The sequence below is a fragment of the Cavia porcellus genome, unplaced genomic scaffold (assembly GCF_034190915.1).
Source record: "Cavia porcellus strain 051 isolate PalLab524CR breed Dunkin Hartley unplaced genomic scaffold, mCavPor4.1 scaffold_8, whole genome shotgun sequence".
In the NCBI taxonomy this organism is placed as follows: domain Eukaryota; kingdom Metazoa; phylum Chordata; class Mammalia; order Rodentia; family Caviidae; genus Cavia; species Cavia porcellus.
Genome location: NW_026947491.1, coordinates 94,498,819 through 94,523,379, shown reverse-complemented (window position 1 = coordinate 94,523,379; position 24,561 = coordinate 94,498,819). Strand labels below are relative to the sequence as shown.

At 57.4% G+C, this 24,561-nt stretch overlaps 1 protein-coding gene and 1 long non-coding RNA gene across 6 annotated transcripts in view; both read left to right on the top strand.

Moving 5' to 3' along the window:
- The window catches only part of Syn3 (synapsin III), a 288,914-nt gene that overhangs the window by 6,217 nt on the left and 258,136 nt on the right, over positions 1 to 24,561 (top strand). The window contains exon 1 of one of the 5 annotated variants that reach the window (XM_063255546.1): positions 1,639 to 1,992. The exons of the other annotated variants lie outside the window; for them this stretch is intronic. The gene's annotated coding sequence lies outside the window, so the exon portion shown is untranslated. Of the gene's footprint in view, positions 1 to 1,638; positions 1,993 to 24,561 lie in introns of those variants that run through there. 5 annotated transcript variants of the gene reach the window in all.
- On the top strand, positions 8,816 to 13,859 carry LOC134477187 (uncharacterized). The gene is made up of 2 exons (XR_010049095.1): positions 8,816 to 12,073; positions 13,356 to 13,859. It is a non-coding gene; the product is annotated as an uncharacterized LOC134477187 (long non-coding RNA).

Genomic DNA, 24,561 nt, shown 5'->3' with positions numbered 1-24,561 from the left:
GATGTGGAGGGCAGCTAGCCACCAAGAGTGAGACCTGGCCATTTTCCCAGAGGGGGCTGGGGGAAGCGGGGTCTGACGTGGGGCCTCCCAGGAAGTGGGCTGGGACCCCGTGTCTCACCCCATGAGTGGCTGGCACCTCGTCTGTGCCACCATAAGTGCGCTGGCTGCACGGCACTTGGGTTCTGGTCTTTGTCTCCCCGGCTGAGGTGCATGTTTTCAGGATGCCGCAATGGAAGTGCTGGTTTGATTAATTGCTGAAGCTGTGTGATGGGGAGTGGATGTCGGTCTTTAGGCTTGGCAGAAATAGTGACCCAGAAATAAAGACCATCAGGTCATTCCTTGAAAGCCCGGTGCTGGTACCTAACTCTTCGAACATCTGGGAAGGATCACCCCAGCACGGGGCTTTGGGCGCTCAGATGCCTGTCCTAGGGAAGAAGCGCTGTCGTCACTCTGCAGGGCTGGAACCAAGGCTGGCAGTGGTGGGTGGAGGTCACCGGGCAGCTCTGGGTGAGCCGGGGAAGCAGTGCTGGCCCCGGAGCCGCAGAGGGGAGGCCCTGCCACGCGCTCGCTGTCGAAGTGGCAGAGGGGAACTTTGCAGCCTTCACTTCCCTGCCAGGTCTCAGATTTCTTGCTTATTCACAAGAAGAGTAAATGAGAGGAAGCCAGCGTGCCCAGGGCTGCGCCTGATGGCTCTTCGGGTTCTAGATCTTCGGAGTATGGTGTGAAAATCGCGTACAGCTGAAAATACCCTGGCACTACTCATTCCCCGAATGCACTGGGCGCGGTTTCTATGCACGTGGCCCTGAGAGGTGGGTGCCGTGCTCCTGATGTGCAGAAGACTGAAGGAATAGGGGAGCGGCTCCACCTGCCGCTGTCGGGGTCCCCCCTTGCCCTGCCTCTGCGGGGCTGCCTTGGCACCTGCTGGCCTGGCCGTCTCCCTGTGGCAGAGTTTCTGAGCCTGAACAGCTCTCATCCCGGTGCATGTGTCACAGCATTTCAAGTGACCCTGTAGGGGAAGGAGCTGGAGATTATGGACGCCTCTGGGCCAGCAGTGTCACAGGGCAGGGCTGCGTGGATGGTGGCTGGAAGGTGAGGGCACCTTGCTCTCCCTGGCTTGTCTCTGCCGCTCTCTGAGAGCTCCTCCAATCGGAGAGGGTGTGTCCTACCTCCGTGGAGAAGGGTGGGGCTGGAGCCGTGCTGACCTAAAATACTGGATGTTCCCGTCACTGGCTCTGTCCCTGAGCCTGTGTTCAGTGTCATTGCTCATGAAAAGGGGATTCCGAGGACTGGCCTGCAGGCTGCCCGGGCATTGACTGAGGGCCTGCTCAGCGTCCCTGGGGCCTACAGGTGCTCGGTCATCGTGCTCCATGGAAAGGCACTGCAGGCGGCCTCGTGAGCTTTCCTCTCCCCCAGCTCCCTTGCAAGGCAGTGGCACCTCAGCTGGCTGGCAGGCCCATGGGACCCTCCCGAGGCAGAGCTTGTTCCGTGTCCCTCGCCTCCCTGGCTCCAGGAGGCTGCGCTTGGAAAGGGCATTGAGCTGCAGGCTGTACGTGGAATATTCCGAGCCGGGGCTGCTCTACTCAGGGGCGGAGTGGGCAGAGGCTGTGCCGGGTGAGCTGAAGAAACACGGGAGCTAACGTCGCAGCTCCAGGCTGAGCGGTGGTGTCGTGGGTTTATTCCCTCCCTCGTTCCTCACCTGCTTACGCAGTCCCCTGCTTGGCATTCTGGACGGGGAAGCCCGCTGGTGAGCAGCGTGGACAGGGTCCCTCCCATCCCGGGTCTTACAGCCTGAAAGCCACAGACCCAATGTAGAGCAGTGCCACTCAGCGATGAGTGTGCTGGAAGACGTGACAGGAAGAGGCCACGGTGCGACAGCCAGTTAGAGAAGCTCTCCGTGACGAGCTGATTTGGAGCGGAGCCACGAAGCTTAGAGTGGGTTGTGGAAATTTTGGAGAAAGGCAGAGGGGACAGCGAGCCGCCTCAGGAAAGCAGGTATGGATGGGGTCTGGGGCGCCCCCGAAGCCGAGCCTGCTGCATCAGCTGTGGAGGGGTTGGCGTCTCTTCCAACTGGAGGTTTTAAGGAGGGGCCTACACGGCTTGACTGCTCTTTCCATTGAGTTTATTTTTACACTGTCACGTGGTAAAGTCGACTCTGGGTGTACATTCCGTGACTGAGCACAAGTATTGATTCACACAGCTGCTGCCATGCAGAGAAGACCCCAGCAGTCCTGCAGCTCCAGCTGCTGTCCTTGGAGGTCACAGATGCCCTTCTCTGACCCCTGCTGGCCACGGGCCTGCTGTCTGTTGCTGTGGTGTTATCTTTTCAGGAATGCCACGTCTGACGTTGCTTTTCTAGAATGCCATTGGAGTGGAGGGCACACAGCATGTGACCCTCTGCGGTGGCTTCCTGCCCTCCACCTGACGCTTTCTGAGGTCCCCCATGTGTCGGGTGTCCATGGTCCCTTTGGGCCATTGCTGGGCCAGGGCTGGTGCAGGGGTGGACCACAGATTCTCTGTCTGTCCTGGAGGGACACAGGGTTTCTCCAGCTGCAAGGTTAGAACAGAGCCACTCACACACTCGTGCTCTGGTGTATGTGAGGACACAGGCATTCCCTTCTCTCAGGGGAATGCCCCAGAATCATGGTGCTGGACATCTGGCTTCTCAGGAGGTGTGGACTTTCCACCCCCTCTTCCAGCAGGATGGTGCCAGCGGCCCAGTCAGCACCAAGCACTAGCAGTGTTTTAATTGTGTTGCACTCCGATGGCTCAGGGGACCTCAGCACGGTTTGAGCCGGCGTTGCTGTAGTTTGATCGTGACGTTGAATACCATTTCCTGTGTGTTTCCTGTCCTTGTATCTGCTCTGTCACTAGCACTTGAGTCTGAGGCTTTTATTTTACTTGAGTTTGTTTTTCTTACCGTTGAGTTTTTAATGTTCTTTATATCTTCTGTATATGGGAATGTGGGGTTGGAAATATTCAGCATGCATTTAAGGAATCATCCTGGATGCATGTGGTGAGGGGACTCAGAGGTGGTGGGGGAAGCGGGGGGAGGATAGGAAGTGACCACTGCAGTCAGCTGTGGGTGACAGACGCTGGATCATGAAAGATGAGACAACTCGTGCAGCTTGGAAGTGGCGATGCGTCCGTGTGGGCAGATGTGAGCTGTGAAGGAAAGAGGAGCCAGAGTGCACGGCGCTGGGAGGGTGCAGAGCTTCAGTGGAACCCGCTGCAGGGAGCTGATGGGAGCTGATGGGAGACAGACCCTAACCGGTCACAGGACGTGACTGGGCAGGCCTGGGGGATTGGGGACAGGAGTGGGGAAGCCGAGGTGGGGCAAAGTCACGAGGTGGAAGGTTCCACGGCTGCTGTCTGACAGCCACTCTCCATCCGCGAAGTGTCAGCCTCCCCACCACCACGCAGGACCAGGAAACACACGGTCCCCGGCTGCGGCCCCCATGTACCATGACTCCCTCAGGGCAGGCTGAGCCACACTGGGGGAGACTTGCAGAGCTGAGCCACACTCACAGGAGAGGTGGCGCTGCCCTGGGGTCCGGTGGGACTTCTGATGGGGAGAACAGTGGGTCAGGCACAGAGAGCACCGGGGCCATGGCTCAGGAGGGTGACGAGGGCAGAGGTCACCTGGGCTGGGTGTGTGTTGGGCGGCAGTGATGACCTTTTGAGAGCACTCAAAAGGTGGGATAAGTCATCAGCTGGGGCCCACCACGGTGACGCGGCCAGCAAGGACGAGGGCCAGGATGTGTGCAGGGCCTGCCATCTCTGGACACAGGGCCCGGAGGACAGCATGGCACCACTGGGCTGTGAGCGCCACTTCCGGCCTTCCCTGAAGTGCATCACAGGCTGTGCTCCCTGCTTGCAAGAGCCACCCTTGCTGGGTAACACTGCTTACTGGGTAACTAGTTTCTTTCCCAGCCCTGTGCCAGGCACTGTGTGTGTGGCTTAGCTCGCTCCAAGGATGAGGTAGAGGTCTTCTCCCTGCTGAGGACGGCCACGGAGGCGTGGAAGGGTTAGCGACGGCCTCAGGTCGAGAGCTAAGGACGTGGGGGACACGGTGTCCACACGGAGCTCGGTGTGGTGGCACCATGGAGCTGCTCTGGGGAAGGAGGGAGAGCAGCCTCGGCCCTCAGCACTGGCCTGGCCTGGCCTGCCCGAGACTCCTCCTCCAGTGCTCCCAGCTGGGGTGGTTTAGTGGAAGTTTGTCATGATGAGTTTTCTTCTGAGTGTGGCCTTGGGTCGGGGCCTTCTGCTCTTGTTCTTCCCGGCTGAGCCAACAACAGTGTAGCTCGTCTTTTGTGAGCTGGGGGAGCATGTCGTGGGGTTATGGTGCCGGAAGCCTCAGTGTGGGCCCAGGAGCCCTGCGTTGCTGTGATTTCGGGATCTCCCTGAGCCTCACCTGCCCCACCTCCTCCCGCTTTAAGCAGCCAGCGCTCTCCCCCAGCAAATGGTCAAATCTACGTTCAACCAGGTGTGGTACGGCAGCCCTCTAACCCCAACACTGGGAGGCGGGGGCAGGAGGGTCACTGCGAGTTCAAGCCCCTCCTGGCTACAGGGTGAGTTCAAGGCTGGCCTGGGCTGCATAGGGAGACCCTGTCTCAAAAATGCACAGACACGAAAGTACGGACGGAGTACACTGTAGAGAGGGAGGTGCCATGGACGTGCAGCCCGAGAGGCTTTTCCCCATGGTGTCTTAGTTCAGGCTGCTGTAGAAGGCAGTGTCATGGCTTGAATCACAGCGTGTTTCCCTAGGCTCTGGACCTGGCAGCGTGGGACCCTGGTGTAGCACAGTCTGGGTCTGCTTGGGTCTCCTCCTGGCCCATGCCGGGCTGGCAGCTGGCTGTATCCTCTCGTGGCAGAGAGCGGGGAGAGGAAATGAGCTGTGTCTCCTTTTGGGGACACCATGCTCATCCTGACCTCACCACCCCCAGGCTGGTCTCCAACCACCATAAGACAAAGGTTTCATGTGTAATCGTGGAGATGCAGGGGCAGGGCACAGGGGTTTGCTGTGCAGAGACCTCGGGCAGCTGCAGAAGCTGTGTGCTGCCCCCGTCTGGAAAGACTGGAACTTTCCTTGGCAGCGGGAGGGTGTAGCTCTCAGGATGCTCAGAGCTGACCTCAGAAAGATGCAGGGTTTCCTGATCTAGAGGGCTGCGAAGGGACGTGGAGGGGCAGGAAAAGGACGGTCCCCGCAGGTAGGCCCTGTGTGGTCCCGTGTGCGAGTGTGCAAGAGCCCTGGTGAACAAGTGCACTGTGGTCCAAGAGGAAGCAGAGGCGAAGTGGGCAGGGCAGGAGGCGTCTGGTGCCTCGCTGGCCGGCTCAGGCCTTGGGCTGCCGTGTCTCAGCAGGACGTGATGCAGTCAGATGTGTTTGTTATGAAGTTGGTAGCTGTGATTCAGAGAGGGATGTGCAGGAGACTGGGGTGGGTGTGAAGGGCTGTTACAGGCTCACTTGATACGATCCCTGTCCCAGCATCTATAAAGGACCATTGATCCCCTGGGAGGGGGCGCTTCTGGTTCTCCTGAATGACGCCAGGTGCAGGCCCTTCCGGTCAGTCCCGGCGGTGGGACAGGGAGGATCACATGGCCCTTGTCTTCCTGGGCATCCCATTCAAGCGAGGGCTGCAGAACAGTCTGTGTTGCCTTTGGTGATGGTGAGGATTGCAGTGGGAATCAGTGTGGGGAGGAGCGAGGGGGTGGGAGGGGGCTGCAGAGTTTCAGGAGCATGACGTGTGCATGAAGAACCGAAGCATGCTGGGAGCACTGTTATAAGGCTATCATTCAGTAGGCCGTTTACACCCGGGGGTCCCACCAACCGGGGGTCAGAAGTGTTTGGGAAAAAACTGCATCTGACCTCAACACGTGCCCTCCTCGACCCTTACAGCTCAACAGGTCTTTCCACAGCTTTGACTTCCCAGTAGCTGTTGGAAGTGACCCAGAGGTGACCTGACGCATGGGAAAGGCCTGGGTGGTTGCTTGCAAACACCTGGAACTTTTATGTAAAAGACTTGAGCGGCTGCAGAGCTTGGCATCTGCAGGGCTTCAGGAACCCCTCCCCTGGACGCCAAGCAGTGACTGCCGCAACGCTGCATCGGCCATTTCCCTGTCACTAGGACCGAGCACCCCACACCCACAGCTTAAAGGTGGGGAGGTTCACGGCTTCCAGAGGATTCAGTCCACAGCTGGACAAAAGGCCTGGCGGAGGAAAGGTGCTCACCCCACGGTGGCCAGGAAACAGAGCAAAAGGAAGAGCCCGGGACAGGAACGCTCCTTCCCAGGCACCTGCAGGGCCAGTGCCAAGCAGCCCCGCCTCCTACCGCACGTTCAGCCTGAGCTCCTCCTGCGGTCAACGCTCCGGTGAGCACAGGGCCCTGAGGTCCAGTCTCCCCAACTCAAGCACACAGGACTTTTGGGGTGTTTTGACCTACACTGTACAGAAGCCAGAGCCCCTACCTGGGGCCTCATGGGCATTGGGCTGAGCGTCAGCCTTTGGGCCAGGCAGCCCTGAGTGTGAGTCCTGGCTGCACGCCGTGCTGCCTGGGTGGCATAGACGTGTTGTGTCTCCTCTGTGAGCATCCTCCGCTTCCCGGCCCTGCCAGGATGTGAGGTCTGGTGCCTGCAGAGGAGGAGGAAAGCTTAGGCTGTGCCCCAGGGCTTCATAAGGAGGGCGAGGGCAGCTGGACCGCTGGCCAGTGTGGTGTGCAGGTTTCCAGCCCCGCTGCAGCCAGCCCTGCGCAGGCCTGGGAACTTGGGACGGGGAGGCCACGAAGCCCTGCCCAGCCCACTGCCACCTGCAGCCCTGTACCCTCCGGCCCCCAGCTCCTGTAGGCAGCCTCAGCCACTCCTGGCCATTGAGCTGCAGCCCGGCTCCTGGTCCAGACCCCTCTGTGGCCCTGGCTGTCCAGTCCCGGGTCACCATTCCTCACCACCCCTCCAGCCACCCTGGCCGCCTCCGGGGCCCCGGTGTCATGCCGAGGTCTGCGTCCTTAGAAGCCTCACGTGTCACAAGCTTGCTGAGAAGGCCTCTGTCCCCCAGCAGGTCCACATGCTGGAGGGAAAAGACGTGAGAAGACATTTGTCATTAAAAAATTAAGAGCAGAGATGAAAGAGCAGGGTGGGGAGACAAGCGTGTGGCCAGTGGGTGCCTCAGACGGCTCTTTCCACAGCTGAAGGGGCGCCGAATCCCCGCCCCAGCCGTCCCAGGAGGTGGTCGCCTCCCGGACACCAGCGGGGCCTGAAAACCCTGCCTCCCTGCTGTCACACGTCATCAACCCTTAGGTCACAGAGGTATGGCCCGCGGGGACGCCACAGCTGCCTGGCCAAAGCTCAGCCACCTCTGGGTGCAGGAAATGCTGTGGGGTGCGAGGAGGGATGGTGGCTCAGGACGCCGAGTCCGTCCTCTCCATCGGCTGAGCTCTTGCTTCTAGTCTTTTCTCACGTGTGCCCAGCCAGCTGTCTGTTATCACGGAAAGCTTGGAAGGTTTGCTATCCCAGGATAGCACAGCTGCTGGAGAGTGTGTGTGTGTGTGTGTGTGTGTGTGTGTGTGTGTGTGTGTGAGAGAGAGAGTGTGCCCAGGGCTGGTTCCTGGACTCCAGCGACAGCACCTGACCTCTGCTGTTCCTGAGCTGCCTGAGCCGGTGCTGGATTCAGTGCTCTGAGGCGAAGTGCCCTGCAGAGCCCGCTGTGGTGCCACCCTAAGAGTCATTGACCCCGAACTCTCTGTGGCTGAGCGGCCAAGAGAGACGGGGTGCAGCCAGGGGTCCTGGTGGTGGAAGGGCCGCACCCCGAGTGGGCGAGCGCGATGGTGGGGGGAGCTGCACGTGATGCTGCACGCGGCGTCCGGAGGCAGCTCGGTCTCTGAGCCTCCGCCTTCCCGTGGTAACATGGGCAACAGCAGCGCGTCCTCCCCGGGCTGGCTGCAGTTACCGAGCCTCTGTGCTGCCTGTCAGCAGCTGCAGCGGGCAGCCAGCCTCAGGGCGGCGTTGCTCTGGGTCACGCAGGGGAAGTGCTCCCTGTGGGTGAGGCTGAGGCGAGAGCAAGGAGGCCCCGGAGGATCCTGAGGACCGACCGCGTTTAAACTGTGGTAACTGGGGAGGCAGGAGGAGGGGAGACGTGCGAGGCCCACTCTGGGCCCACTTCGCCTTGACCTGGCCACGTGCGTGACCCAGCACAGGTCGGTTCTCTCGTCTGCACCCAGGCTGCTTGCATTAGTCCACTTTCTGGGGCTGCAGCAGAGTGCCCGAGGTTAGTGAGCTCACAAAGAGGAAGGGTTTTGTTGGTTCATGGTTCTGGGGGCAGCTGCACCCCGTGAGGGTCCGGGGCTGATGGCATCGCATGGCAGAAGAAGGGACAAAGCTCCAGGGCCTCCGTGCCTTAGCACAGCTGGCTTCCACAGAAGCCAACTCAGTGCTAACCCGCTCATCAGGGCTCCTCCCATGCCCTAGGCACCTCCCTTGGGCACCACCTTCCAGCACCCTGCACAAAGAACTGAACCCCACTGAGAGATTTGCGGAGACCAACCATGTCTGAGACTCAGTACTCCCCACTGGGCAGACTGACTCACGAAGCAGAGAGGTGCCACAGTGTGGGGTTCCCTTCCCAGGGCTCGCCCGACTAGAGCCCAGCTGGTGATACCCAGGGTGTCAGAGTGTGCCATTGATGGTGCCTCGTGACCACCATGTATGGGGCCCCAAGAGGCTGGCCCTGAGCAAGGCCCTGGGAATAGAGGTCTGCGGCATTTCCTGCAGAAGCTTAATAAATGACACCCTTCCACTGCACTCTGACAGGAAATGACACCCTTCCCACTGGAGTCTGACAGGAAATGACACGCTTTCCACTGCAGTCTGACAGGAATTGACACCCTTCCTGCTGGAGTCTGACAGGAAATGACACCCTTCCACTGAAGTCTGACAGGAAATGACACGCTTTCCACTGCAGTCTGACAGGAATTGACACCCTTCCCACTGGAGTCTGACAGGAAATGACACCCTTGGTAGTGGAGTCTGACAGGAATTGACACCCTTCCCACTGGAGTCTGACAGGAAATGACACCCTTCCACTGCACTCTGACAGGAATTGACACCCTTCCCACTGGAGTCTGACAGGAAATGACACGCTTTCCACTGCAGTCTGACAGGAATTGACACCCTTCCCACTGGAGTCTGACAGGAAATGACACCATTTCCACTGGAGTCTGAGAGAAAATGACACCCTTCCCAGTGAAGACTGACAGGAACTGACACCCTTCCCACTGAAGTCTGACAGGAAATGACACCATTCCTGCTGAAGTCTGACAGGAAATGATACCCTTCCCGCTGGAGTCTGAGAGAAAATGACACCCTTCCCACTGGAGTCTGACAGGAATTGACACCCTTCCCGCTGAAGTCTGACAGGAAATGACACCATTCCTGCTGAAGTCTGACAGGAAATGATACCCTTCCCGCTGGAGTCTGAGAGAAAATGACACCCTTCCCACTGGAGTCTGAGAGAAAATGACACCCTTCCCACTGGAGTCTGACAGGAATTGACACCCTTCCCACTGAAGTCTGACAGGAAATGATACCCTTCCCGCTGTAGTCTGACAAAAATGACACCCTTCCTGCTGGAGTCTGACAGGAAATGACACCCTTCCTGCTGGAGTCTGACAGGAAATGACACCCTTCTTGCTGGAGTCTGACAGGAAATGACCCCTTTCCCAGTGGAGTCTGACAGGAAGTGACACCTTTCTCACTGGAGTCTCACAGGAAATGACACCCTTCCCAGGGGAGTCTGACAGGAAGTGACACCTTTCTCACTGGAGTCTGACAGGAAATGACACCCTTCCTGCTGGAGTCTGACAGGAAATGACACCCTTCCTGCTGGAGTCTGACAGGAAATGACACTCTTCCTGCTGGAGTCTGACAGGAAATGACCCCTTTCCCAGTGGAGTCTGACAGGAAGTGACACCTTTCTCACTGGAGTCTGACAGGAAATGACACCCTTCCCAGGGGAGTCTGACAGGAAGTGACACCTTTCTCACTGGATTCTGACTGGAAATGACACCCTTCCCAGTGAAGACTGACAGGAATGACACCCTTCCCACTGGAGTCTGACAGGAATTGACACCCTTCCCAATGGAGTCTGACAGGAAGTGACACCTTTCTCACTGGAGTCTGACAGGAAATGACACCCTTCCCAGTGAAGACTGACAGGAATTGACACCCTTCCCACTGAAGCCTGACAGGAAGTGACACCATTCCTGCTGGAGTCTGACAAGAAATGACACCCTTCCCACTGGAGTCTGACAGGAATTGACACCTTCCCGCTGAAGTCTGACAGGAAATGATACCCTTCCCGCTGTAGTCTGACAGGAAATGACACCCTTCCTGCTGGAGTCTGACAGGAAATGACACCCTTCCTGCTGGAGTCTGACAGGAAATGACACCGTTCCCAGTGGAGTCTGACAGGAAATGACATTCTTCACACTACAGTCTGACAGGAAATGGCACCCTTCCCACTGGAGTCTGACAGGAAGTGACACCTTTCTCACTGGAGTCTGACAGGAAATGACACCCTTCCCACTGTAATCTGACAGGAAATGATACCTTTCTTGCTGGAGTCTGACAGGAAATGACACTCTTCCTGCTGGAGTCTGACAGGAATTGACACCCTTCCCAATGGAGTCTGACAGGAAGTGACACCTTTGTCACTGGAGTCTGACAGGAAATGACACCCTTCCCAGTGAAGACTGACAGGAATTGACACCCTTCCCACTGAAGCCTGACAGTAAGTGACACCATTCCTGCTGGAGTCTGACAAGAAATGACAGCCTTCCTAGTGGAGTCTGACAGGAATTAACACCTTTCCTGCTGGAGTCTGACAGGAAATGACACCCTTCCCAGTGGAATCTGACAGGAATTAACACCTTTCCTGCTGGAGTCTGACAGGAAATGACACCCTTCCCAGTGGAATCTGACAGGAAATGACATCCTTTGCACTACAGCCTGACAGGAAATGACACCCTTCCCAGTGGAGTCTGACGGGAAATGACACCCTTCCCACTGGAGTCTGACAGGAAATGACATCCTTCGCACTACAGTCTGACAGGAAATGACACCATTCCCACTGGAGTCTGACAGGAAATGACACCCTTCCCACTGGAGTCTGATAGGAATTGACATCCTTCCCACTGGTGTCTGACAAGAAATGGCACCCTTCCCAGTGGAGTCTGACAGGTAATGACACCGTTCCCACTGTAGTCTGACAGGAATTAACACCCTTCCCAGTGGAGTCTGACAGGAATTGACACCCTTCCCACTGAAGTCTGACAGGAAATGACATCCTTCTCACTGGAGTCTGACAGGAAATGGCACCCTTCCCGATGGAGTCTGACAGGTAATCTCATTGGAGTCTGACAGGAAATGACACCCTTCCCGATGGAGTCTGACAGGTAATCTCACTGGAGTCTGACAGGAAATGACACCCTTCCCAGTCTGATAGGAAATGGAGTCTAAGAAGGTGACACTGAAGGGAGCAGGAGCAAGAAAACGTTCCAGATGGGATGGAAGTGCCAAGGCCTGACGAATACTGGAGAGGGAAGTGCCTGCTGGAGAGCTAGAAGGCCAGCTGGGATGGGGAAGCTGAGGATAAACCAGCCCAGAGTGTGGTAGCTCCAAAAGCATGAAAGAAGGCTGACTTCTGCCCCAGATACCCGGGGACCACTGAAGGGCAGAGTGGGATGACCTCACAAAGGGTCAGTTGGGGTGTCCAGGAGGCCGGAGCAGAGCCGAGACTGGTCAGGTTGCTGACAGCCGCTGGGAGGCTGGTGCTAACCACTGAGCTGCAGGAGGCGGATGTGGAGGCAGGTGGGAGATGTCACCGGAGACACTCCCCTTCCTAGTGACACCACACACCAGCGGGGCCGTTCCTGAGGGGCAGTGGAGGAGGAGCCTTGGGAACTGCTCGGGACACCAGTGTGCTGCTGCTGGCCCCACCTCACTGTCCCTGCTGGAGTCCCCAGGGGGGCCCGATGCCTGGAGCAGCCAGCGTCTGCCCTGCCTTAGAAGGGACCTCAGCACCAGCGGTGAGAGATGGGCCCCGGGAGCGCGGGCCTCTACCCGTTGCTGCCTCTGTCTCCCTGTCTCCACCTTTCAGGGCACGTCTCTCTCTCTCTCTCTAGTTAGCTCTGTTCCTGTCTCTCTTGCTCCTGCTGTGTCTGTCTTGTTGGTAGCTTCATCCAGGTGTCCTGTCTCTGGCTTTGCATCCTCAAGAACATGGCAGCCTGGGAGAACCTTCCAGAAGGTCCCTTTGTCTCTAGAAAGGAAAGCCCTTGTGCCCCGGGTCGTGGCAGTGCTGGTTTTCTCCCAGGGGCTCCAGGTGCCTGCTTCTGCTTCATTCCAAGGCCAGGCTTGGTACCAGACTCTGCACCTGAGATGCTGTACGTTTCCCCAGACCCACAGTGCTGAGTGCACTGAGTGCTTCCGAGCACCCAGCAGCCGCTCTGTCCTGACCAGTGGGTGGCACACGCTCACGGGAGTGGGTGATGGGCTGAGTGGGCTGTGCCACATGGGACGAGCTGCAGAAGGCAGGAAAGCGTCAGGCAGGGAGGGGGGTGGAAGGCGGAGCCACGGTGTGAGGAGTCGTGGGGGCCCCAGGGCTTTCTGAGCGTCGGAGCTCGTCCTGTGGCTCCCCAGAGTGGTTCCCAAGGGAGACCCGGGCTCCTCGATGCCTCAGTGGGCCTAAGTTGGGATCACCTTGCCTGAGGGCTGAGAGCAGGATGGTGAAGCTTAGCTCTGCCACTCCCTGTGTGTGGTGTAACCGTAGGCTGCAGCGGGACCCCGGGAGTGAGGAGGATGGCACATGTGTCCGGCGGCCTCTGTGTGTGTTGGAGCAGGGCTGCTGGAGCCGAACATCACCTGTCATCGCGGTGCCTTGGTTTCTACGTCTGTGAAATGGGGTGCAGCATTTCCAGCCAGACGTTGGGAGGGCTGGGAATCATCCGTGCCATGGTGAACAGGTGGCTCAGTGCGTAGTCACCAGCTCAGCACCACCACGACCATCGTCACCACCCTCATCATCAGGATCACCTGTGGTCCATCCTTAACAACTTCCAGTTTTATGATGACAGGAAGGCGCTTGATTCTGTGATGACAGGAGCTATACTCTGCTAGTGACCTCCGGGGTCCCTCCTCTCAGAGCTGCTGGTGTCCTTGAGACACAGCTCCCAGCAGCCACACAGTCACCGGGCCACCAGCAGTGTCCCCCGCGTGCTTTGCTGAGCAGGGACGTGCAGCGGGGTAGGTGGCTTCTTTGTGTTTGCTCTGCGTGGTCTCTCCCATTCACGGTAGTTTGTGACCCTGTCACAGGGTGAGCAGCGCCTGTGTTCCCGAGAGGCCATCCCGCCCAGGCTCAGCCCAGCCAGCACCGTGACCATCCGACATGGAGACTGCAACCCCGCACTGCCAGGCTGCGCCATGGCTGCCCTAAGAGGCCATCTGCCTGCCCTACTGGACGGCAGAGATGCAAGTGCTTGGTCGCTCTGGACCCGGCCACGTCGGTGTCCCACAAGCGGCCCCTGGCTGGATGCTGAGAAGAAGGGGCTGAAATAACCCAGGGAGGCCTGAGCCACGCGTGACCCTGGAGAGGAAGAGCAGGCCGACTGCACTAACCCTCTGCTCAGAGCGCTCTGCGTGCAGCTCAGGCCGCAGCCTGTTGGGGTGGACCCCGCTCACCACCTGCCCAGGGCTGCGGGCCTGGCCACTCTTCGTGCCCCACATCTGTGATGCGGGGAGGGGTCAGCGAGAGCCAGGTCTCGAGAGGCCGTTGTGAGGCTTCAGAGAACCACGTAAAGTAAAAGCCACTTCGCTCTGCGGGGCTCTGGTCTCTTGATTCCTAAAGTGAGGTTGTGAACTGGAGGCTCTGAGGTGCTGTTCGGGGTCCGAGGTCTGCCGGGTGTGAGGGGCCAGCTTCTGCCCCCAGCCTGCTGTGAGATCCTGGATACACGACTGAACCCCTGCGAAGTGTTCACCTTAGTCACTTAAGGAAACGTGAAACTTGACGGTGGACCCTTGGTGTGTCTGAACTGAAAACTTGTCCCTGTGTGCTATGCGGAGGGGTGTGTGTATGTGCATATGTGCTGTGTGTGTGCTGCGTGTGTAGAGATAGATGTGAATATTTATATCTCTGAATGTTTGGCAGGTTAGAGGCTCTCAGTAACGACAGCAGTTAATTGGACGCTGGAAACACTATAAAATCGTGTCTCACATTGAGTGACAGGTTTGCTTCAGACTGACAGCTGGCTGCTGACAGAGCGGCTGTGCCTTGCAGGAGAAAGGGAGAGAGGAAGGAGTGCTGGGAGGAGGAGGGGGAGGGGGAAGGAAAGGAGGGGAAGGGGAGGGGGAGGAGGATGGGGGAGAGGGGGAGGGGAGAGGGGGAGGAGGATAGGGGGAGAAGGGGAGGAGGATAGGGGGAGGGGAGGGCAGGGGAGGGGAAGAGGGGGAGGGGAGGGGGAGGAAGAGGAGGGGAGGGGAGGGAAGGGGGAAGGGGAAGGGGAAGGGGCCTCCCCTGAGAAGGCGCAGCCCAAGAGGGCCCCTTCCGGCCGGGATGCAGACATCCCAAAGATGGGGCTGCTGCTGCCGCTTTCGAGCATGAGCAGGCGGGGTGCACGCGGGTGCAGCAGGTGTGCTGGGGGACCCCACACTGGGGCCACCATGTGCTGTGCCTGGCCTCAGAGCACCCTGAGCTCCGTAGGAGAGTGCAGATGGGCGCTGGCTGGGCTGCTGCCGAGGAGCTAGGTCCAGGCGGGAGGCCTCGGGCCGAGCTGCCCAGTGGTGTCCACAGCCCTCTCGCCATGCTGGCACATCTGGAGACGGAGCTGCCTGGCGTGCACGGAAGCCGGGCCTCACAATCTCAGACTCACCGAGGCGTCAAGGAAGCAGAACCCCGCTCCCTGACTCCAGAAGGGGGGCAAGCATGGGGGTCTCAGCTGCTGCCCAGGCCGGGAGCTGGTCCTGCAGGAGGCACCAGGACCCCAGGCCAGGATGGAAGTGAGGTAGGAATCAGATCCTGGGGGCCCGTCGGACAGCTGGCTGCCGGCGTGCAGTGAGCCTGGCTGGTTAGAGAGAGGAGCGTGGGCCTGGACCAGCCCTGGCCCCCGAGAGGGTGTATCGTGGGGTAAAGGAGCAGCGTGTTGACCAGCGGTGCCCTGGACGTGTGTCTCCAGGTTGCCGGGGCTGACAGTCGTGGCTGGGCCCCTCTGAGGGCTCTCGGAAGCCTGCATGTGGGCCTCCCCTTCGAGTCTCCGTTGCTCCCTCATCCCGAGGCCTACGGACAGGTTTTCCTGTGGCAGTGGCCTGGCTGATGTCTCCTCAGCTCTTGGGTCAAAGGTGGTGAACTCTCGAGGTTTGCCTGAGTGTCAGCTCCAGCGGGAGGGGCTGCAGAAGCACTGGACAAGCAGCTGCCCAGAGGGACAAAGAACTGAGGCCAGGAGTGACAGGGACAAATTGCCCACCTCATCACGAATATATTCCCTTTTCTGTGTCATGAGTACTTTGCTAATAAAACATAGGCAGAGAAAAAAATTTACGACCTGGGTGTGGCCGTGCACACCTGCAAGGTCAGCCGCTCAGGAAGCTGAGGCAGGAGAAACACAGTTTGAGGCCAACCAGACAACTGACCCTGTCTCAAAATAGAAAAGGAAAAAGATGTGGAGGACGTAGCTCGGGGCAGAGCACAGGCCTGGCTTCTGGGTCGTCCTTAAAAAGGGAAGGAGGAGAAGAAATGCACGGATGAGGTCGAACAGCGGCATAAAAGTTCCCAGGCTTCCTTCCTGCGCTCCGGTGTGTAGCGGTGCTAGTCTCTGGGTGCCCAGCTCCCTTGTGGATGCTGCGGGGCAGAGCGCTGTGGGCCGAGCTGGTGGGGACAGCAGCCTGGGTGACGGTCTGGATCCTCCCCAGATCCAGCGAGCCCCCACACCGGCTTCCTTCCTGTGCCTCTGAGAGCAGAGCATTGCGTAGAACGGCCGCAGGGTGACCCCTGCAGAGTCAAGTGTGCGTCCTGTGGGTCCTGCATAGGCTGCCTGGAGCCCAGCCATCTCCGGAGCAGGGCCCGAGTCCTTTCCTCCAGCCTGGGAGCAGTGGGGTGCGGGGCAAAGGTCACACTGATGACCCCACGTGGCCCTGGCAGAGAGCAGGCTGTGCAGTCAGAGGTGGCTGTCTGCAGGAGGGCCAGCACACACCGCATGAGCCCTGCAAGGTGCCAGAGAGGTGGGGGGTGGTGGTGCACAGAGATATGCCCACCGTCAGGAGAGTCTCCCCAGGGGCCCTGGCTGGCCACCACGGGGCGCCCCTCTCTGCCCAGCATGGACACACTGAGCACAGGCGTATTTCACAGACAGCCTGTGTTACTGAAGTCCCCTGCACTGATTCTGCGAGGCCTCGGGCAGCAGTCGAGGGGCCTGACAGCCCCGAGCCAGGCCTGGAGAGCAGAGTGGAGCATGGAGCAGAGCATAGTGACGGGACCTTCGGGCATCCCCGGCCAGCAGCCCGCTGCTGAGGCAAAGCCAGGCAGGCCTGGCGGTGCCGCTGAGGGCTCTGCAGTGTCTGTTACCAGTGGACGCTGTGATGTTCTGCTGATGGCTCGGTTATGGCTGCGTCAGCTACAGGCGCTCAGATGCTTTCACTGCTGCCTGTCAGTGCTTGCTCACGTGGACTTGTTTAGCGGCTCTGCTTTGGGATTTCTCTATTGCCCCCAGCTGGGGAGATGAAGGGCCCCCCCCTCACCGTACCCCCATTTTCCTGCAGGCCTCCCAACACCGCGTAGCCCCAGCACTGGGAGCTGGTGCAGAAGCCAGAGCCTCCGGGGCTGCACACCCAGGTTCTCCCGGGGAAGAGCCCTGCGGCTCTCGGAGACCCAGCCCTTGAGGGAGGCCTGGAACTCTTCCAGCCCACGTGGCCGGGAGGAGCTCAGTGTGCAGAGCCTGCGGGGGAGATGGAGCCGCGGCCTCCACAGAGGCTGGGTTGACCTTGTTTTTCTTTAAGCTTCTCTCAGCTTTGCAACCTGAGGGGCACAGCGTGCAGCCCCCAACCGACCCCGAGACCCTCCCTCCGTGCTCGACGTATTGATGAAGCCCTAGCCATGCTGTCCCCGTGGATTTCAGCCTTGCTGCCCAAAGGCTGGCTCCCGATGGGGGGGAAACAGCTTGTCAGTCAGCGAGCCGGAGACTGAGTCAGGGGAGTGTGCTACCGTGGCGCATTCTCCTGGGCAGGGCCCGTGCTTGTCCTTGCAGGCTGCAGTGCTGTTCAGCAGGCGTCGACGTGGCCTTCTGGGACTATCTGTAGAGAGCGGGGATTCGTCTCACTCAGGCAGGCCTGAGTGTTAGACCCGTGGTTTGCTACAGGTTCACTTAGCAAATGTGTGTGCTGAGCGGCGCGGTAGGGGCCTGGGGCAGGCACATCCGGGGACACTTAGGACCGCAGGTGTGCTTTGGGGGCAGAAAACGGGCAGTGAGCAGGAGAGCCAAGGTGCACAGCTTGTGGGGTGAGGCAGGCTGTGGGGAAAGGGTCACGGGAGGTGCCTGGTGGGCCTGGTGGGCCTGGTGCCTGTGAGGTAGCAGCTGACCGAAGAGCTGGGAAGAGAGGGTGAGCCCCGAGGGGGCCAGGCACGGCAGCCGGTGCGGGGCAGCTGGAGCGGGTGGCTTTGGCTCCGAGAGGATTTGTTTCCTGGGAAGTGTGCTGGCCTCGAGGCTCCTCCTTGGATGGACCTCTGTGGATGCCCGCTTGTGGACTCTGTCACTGACCTTTGCAGAGCACTTGAAAGGTTAAGAAGCAGTGTCCCTCGCCGGGAGCAGTGGGGTGCCCTTGTGTTGGTGGCGGTCCCAGGAATGTGCTATAGTGCGTAGAGCTCTGTCCCCCAAAGTCCACTTCCTTCACTTCCACACAAAAACTACAAATAAATCGCAAGGCAGCTTGGCGCGTTTTCCCTCGGGCCCCTTGGAGACTGGTGCATAGGTGGGGCTTGAGTGGGGTGGGGCGTGATCACCCCTCTCTGAGGAGCCTGGGGCTGGGCGTTACCTGCTGCAAGCTACCAAGCTGGGTCTCAATGCCAGGAGCACCAGAGATGCTCAGAGAAGCACTGTAGCCCCATCGAGGTGCCCTCAGACGACCCTGGCCACACAGCCAGGCCTCGTGGCACCGTGGCAACACGTCCAGCGCAGTGGCACCCAGGCACTGACTGCGCACTGCCCGGGCGAATGTGAGGTGACTTCATTCTCACAAGAACCCTGCCTCCACTTTGCAGATGAGGAGACTGAGTCGCGGGAGACCCAGTAACTTTCTGAAGCCTCGTGGGTGGAAAACGGCAGAGCCAGGTTGAATTCCAGCGGATGTGGCCCAGGAGCCACTGCCTCTGCCCAGCTGTAAGAGGTGGTGGTCCACACCCAGGATCCTCGAAGGCCCCTTTACCTGGGACTTGGGTTTATAGTAGGTACAGGAAGGGACTTGGACCTTTGTGTGACCGAGTCTTAAAAAAGATTTCTTCTTTGTGTGTCATGATGACAATAATTCCACATTTGTGCTCAGTGGCTGGGTCTTGAAGACCAGGTAGGAGGGTTGCTTGATGGCTGTGGTCACCTTGAGCCTGTCCTGAGCTGGAAATCCCGTGTCCTGTCTTCACCACGGTGACTCTGTGTTAGCCGTCCAGTGATGAGATCGTGCCCAGGGCTCTGATCATTGCTCGGCACAGGCACAGGGAGAGGCCAGAAGCAACGGGGGCTTGGAAGGCCGAGGCCCTGAAGATGAGCCCCAGCCTGGTCAGCTTTGTCGGAGTCAGCTGCAAGTACAGGCGGGCTTGCTGGCAGAGGGTTCAATGGAAACTGTTCTACCCACGGTGTGGAAGGGAACCAGTCAGAGGGTGTCGGGGCCCAGGGAACCCAGACAGGGGACCTTCATGTGCTCACGGACCTGCGCATTAACAAACAACTCTAAGCCTCAAGTAAAGCCGGCACCAATCCTGATGCTGCTGCAGAGGTCTCTAGGGCCGGCAGTGTTTTCTTTGGATAATCATTTGTTGCTTTGGAAGCACTTTGTGTGTTTCGAGTTCGCACTTCCTGACAGCCGGTGTGGCTGGAGATGGATGAGGGTAGCACGGGGAGAGTCTGTGTGTGCCGGGCCCACAGTTGGTGCGGCCCATGCAGGGCTCGCATCTGTTTGCACAGAGCGCTTTAGTCGATCCCTGTTTGACAGATGAGAAGACTGAGGCACAGAGGTTGAAAATGTCCCAGAGCTCTGGTGTTCTTAAGTGGCGGATCTGGGCCCAGGACCATTGTGTGTGTGCCCGTGAGGGCTGTGCTGTCATCGGCTGGGTCCCCTGGCCCCCCTGGGGTAGTCAGGCAGAAGAGAACAGGGACAGAGATATGCACACGTGTCCCAGGCAGAGGGATGAGCGTGGGGGAGAGAGGGCTCGTTGGAAGGGGTCCAGCTTGCAGGCAACAGGCAGGACACTGAAGAAGTGACCGCAGCAGAAGGTCTTGCAGATGCCAGCTTTCAGTTCAGAAATCCTGGAAATCCGCGGAGAGGTTGAGGCGGAGGGAGGCAGAATCACTGCCATGGGTGGAGGGAGAGATCGTGGCTGCGTGAGGAGAGGACAGAATGGACAGGATCTGGCCACCAGGGTCAGGGGGAGGAGAAGCCCCCTGTGAGACTCGGGGCTCTGGCCGGAGAGCGTCATTTGTTCCTGGGCCCAGACTCAGGGGTCAGGAACGTCCCTCCCTGGACGCTGAGCAGGGAGACAGCCCTGGGAGGTCTGCCAGGCTGCTGGGCAGCGAGGCCCCCTCCCTGCCAGGCTGGGCTGTCACTGGTCATCTCCCAAAGTGCTGGTGGCACCGTGAGCTGGCTCTGGTTCTTCCAGAGGCTGTCTGCTTTGATGCGAAGCCTGCAACTCTCTGGTTTGCAGCTCATTTCTGTGTCTGGTTTCCCCGCCGAGTCTGAGTTGTTCCTGATCCTGTCTTCCTTCCCACCACGGCCTCCTCTGAGGCGTGATTTGCAGGGACGCCTGGTGCAGGGTGCGGCTTTGCCTCTCCTGTCTGCTGCGGCCACTCCTGCCCTCTGGTGGGCGATGGCGGGGTGGCAAGGCCGGGTCCTCAGGGTCCATGAACCCCAGCCAGAACCCCAGCCCCTCGCACTCTGTCTCAGAACCAGATGAAGTTCAGCCTTGAAGAGATCCAGGGTCCCATGGCACAGGGAGCGATGACCTAGGAGAGGCCTCGTGTGTTCCCGTCCAGCTTCCGTCGGCCGCGCCCTCGGACGCAGGCACTGTGATAGCTGCTGGGCTGATAAAGGTGCCCCAGGGAGCCAGCACGTGGGGTGTGGCATGGGTGCGGGCCACGGGCTGAGGTCAGGCTCTGGCTCACCGCTCAGGGCTTACCCGATGCTTCTCTCCTGAACCCCTGACTGGTATTTTTAGGCTGCAATTGGCAGTAACTGAAGCCACGAAAGAAAATGAAGCCGTGATGGGGCTAAGGCCACTCTGCCTGTCCCCTGCTCGGCTTCCCACACGGTGGCCGGGTAGATGAGGTGAGTCTTCCTTCTCTGCAGGCTCCAACGGTTCACTTTCCTAAGTGGACTAAAACCAAATTATTTTCAGTGTGGCCCTCGGTGACCCCCGCCCGCCTGCTTCTCTCCACCTCTTCCTCTAAAGGTCTGATTCTCACTGCCCGGCAGCTGGGCTACCCTTTCCTGTGCTGGGCCCTTTCCTGCCCCGGGACTGGCCTGGCCCAGCTCTTCCCCCATCTTTCACCCCTTTCGGAGTCACCCCTGGGATGATGGAGTTGTCTCTGCTGATGACCGGCTCAGACACAGCAATGTCTGTACACTCCACCCAAGCCCCGGTGGGAACCGATTTAAAACTTAGAAAGTCACAAGACTAAAATACGAGCACTCAAAAATCAGTGCTGTTTCTACTAACAACAGGATATCCAAAAATGAAATTTAAAAATCAACCCTATTTACAATAGGATTAAAATGCTTAAAATTAATAAACCAAGAAGGTGAAGATCTGTGTACCTAAAACTATAAAACACCAATTTAAAAAATTTTAGATGACACAAAAAATAGAATGATATCCTATATTTGCGAATTGAAAGAATTAATATTGTTAAAATGTTTATGCTACCAGAGTGGTGTAAAATTCAATGTAATTTTTAAAACAAAATTCTAATATAATTTTTTATCAAAATAGAAAAAAATTCCTAAAATTTGGGATACCTGGAGAAATCTCGAGCAAAAAGAACAAAGCTGGAGACATGGCACTGCTTGACTTGAAACCTAAAACAAAGTAATAAAGACAGAAATAGCATGATACTGACAGAAAGCAGCTGGCCTGGCCAGCGGCACAGGAGAGTCCAGAGGAGCCCGGTGCTGCGGTCCGCTGATCTTTGCTGTGGAATGGAGAAGTTTCTTCACCGAAAGTGTTGGGAAAATGATAGCTGCAGACGGAAGAATGGAAGCGGGGCCTCACCGCGTATCATGTCAGAAGTGCACTCAAAATGTGTAAAAGTGTAACTGTAAGACCTGAGACTGAAGCCACCGTGAAGAAAGCAGAGGGCTGGGGATTTAGGCTGCCTGGGCGCGAGGCTGTGAGTGTGATCTAAAATCTCACGGAAGGAGGGACCGGGTGGCCGTTATGAGACAGGACAGGGAGGGGCTGGGAAAGGGACCCCATCAAAGGTCCAGAGTTTCAGGGCGACAGGAAGCGTGAGCTTCAGTTACCCATGGCTCAGAAAAGGGACTGCGTTAAATAAGAGCGTGTTGTGTATTTCAAAACTGCTAAAGTGAGTAGATTTTAAATGATTTCAACACCAAATATGGGAAATATGAGGCGATAGATTTATAAATTTGCGGGATTTAATCATGTCACAATGCAAGCATCACATCGTACTCTGTAAATGTATGCACCTATTGTCTGTCAATTAAAATAAAAATTTTTCAAAGGGCAGCTCAGAGAGGGCTTCCTGCCCACACTCTCTAAAGAAGGCCACTCATGTCACCCCCTGGGACAGCAACCTGTGTGTTTCCTAGTGACACTAGAGTCAAGCCATAGAGTTCGTGGACCTGTTCATCATCTGCTTCTTTGGGGGGACTGTGAACCCCAATGGGGCCTGTAGTGGGAAGGGCTCAGTGTGGGGACTGTGAACCCCTCTGGGGCCTGTAGTGGGAAGGTTCCTGACCACCTCTAGAGTTGAAGACAAGATCAAAAGAGATGATTCTTCTAAGGGTAGGGAGATTTTGGTCAGTGTGAGGTTGGTGAGAGCTCCCAAAGAAGGGCCCGTTGAACAGATTCTAAGGTCTCTTTGACCCTAACTGGGTGTTTACTTTTCCATCTGGTATTTTAGACATGGAAGAGGCTCGGTTCCAGTAGTGACCAGTAGTTTCTGTTGGACTGGCTCCTGCAAGGATGATCATTACAAACTTCAATAATTATAAAATGTTTAAAAGAAATGCTTTGATATTCCTAGAAAGAAACAAAAAAGAGACCAATGTGGAGGGGCCTTGACCCTTGAGAAAATGGAGCCACACCAGTAGGGTGAGGTGAGGCACCCCAAAGCCCACCCATGTGGTGCGGAACAGCCAGAACCAAGAGAGTGGCAGGCCTTCCAGGGCACAGGTTCCCTGGCAGAGTACGCCTGGCAGAGGCTGGCAAAGGAGGAAACTTGGGGAAATACTGGCTCGAGGGTCCAGCAGCAAGACCCCCGTGGTCTCTGCTGAAAGTGGACTGCAGTCACCCCTCTCTCCACCCCCTTCTGCTCTCTGTTCATGCCAGAAGTTGCTGGTCTCCAGCAAGCTGCTGCTTGTAAGTCCCCGCCAGAGCCACCTTTGCAGAACAGTCCAAGCTCCATGGGAAGGCACCTCCGGCGTGTGTTGCTTCCAAGTGCAATGGAAGCAGTCACCAAGACTTTCCACGGTGAACACAGAATCCATCTCGATGAGTGAATGCCAAGGCTTCGGCATAGGTTAGAACTGGGTGTGCACAGAGGCCGCGTGTCCAGAGGTGGGACTTTGGGGAGGTGCTTGGATTGTGGGGCGCAGTAGCTGAACACGGGCTGGAAGCTGGGGCCTGGCAGAAGGGACAGTCACTGGGGTCATGGCCTGGAGGGTTCATCTCCCTCCCAGCTCCTCCGTCTCTGTCTCTGCTTCCGGGCACCGTGAGGTGAGCAGCTCTCCTACTCCAGAGCCTTGGTCTGTGCCCTTCCTGCACTAGAGCCAGCCAGCTATGGACTGAGTCCTCTAAAACTGTGGGCCCAACTAATGTTGTCCTTCTTTAAATGTGAGTGTCAAAAAAAGGAAAAAATAAATTGTGGTGGAGGGTATTGTGTCCCAGTGATAGGGAAGTGACCAAGACAAGGTTAAAGTGTTGTGTTCACAATCACAAATAAATTACATGAAACACAGCAACAACAAGTACCTAATGGAGCACTGAAATTTAACAAATACGTGTTAAATAACACAAGATCAAAACTATTGTAAGGAAGTTGGGTGCGGTAGCATGCATATAATCCCAGCATTCAGGAGGCTGAGTCAGGAGGATTGCTGGGAGTTTGAGGCCACCCTGGGCTACATAACGAGTTCAAGACCAGCCTGAACTACACAGTGATGCTGCATGTCAAAACAAAGCAGAACACTCATCAAATCTTAGTCAAGGGTTTGGCTAATTGTAGAATAAGGGGGAAGGGCCCTCCTGGTGGTTTCTATTCCCTCAGGGCAACTGTCTGTGGAAGTAAGGCAAAAAACAGCAGGAGAGTGGGGAGCAAAACCCAAGCTGGACAGTACAATGTCAAGTTGACCATTGAAGTCTGGAGCAATCCTGTGAGCGGTGTCCTCGGGCTTCAGCCGTGCATGGACTGGTCAGCATCTGGAGTGACCAGAGTAGGGCTTTGATTGTGTCATCTCTTTCAAATGAGCTTCGGAGTGAGCTTGCTGGTCCAGCGATCATCTAGATGGGCTCTTTTGACTCTGGAATGGTGGGTCTGAAGCTAGATTTCCGAAACTTTAGAGCTGCTGAGGTAGCTGTTAATATCTGCCTGCGTGATATTACGTACAGGGTATCTACAGCCATAGCTGGTCCTTTAGCTAAATTTTTGCAGAGCTAGTTACAAGCTGTTTCTAGAGGGTTATATTTTGTACTTAATCTTTAGTAGTTTTGTCAGTTTTGAGTTACCTCTACTGTAGGCACCAATAATCAAGGGCAGGCCGTATCTGGGAATGATTACTTTACAGCAGGGCCCTATAAATTTCTGTTGTCTGCACTGTACGGGTATGGGATGTCTTGGGCCAGCCTGAATGGGTGCGTATAACACCAAAAGATATCTGTAGCCCTTCTAAGGCTGTGTCTCAGAGTTTTTAAAGGCTGGTGTTTCAGTCAATGGGATCCCTGCGGGGGCTTGGGACCCTGGGCTGGGTTGAGTGCAGGTTTGGCACTGATGGCAGACCGTGAAGCAGATGCTGGCAGGCATGGGATGTTACGGCTTTTCCTTGGTGGCTCAGGATTTTTACTGTGTGGTGGGTTTCCAGACAGCAGAAG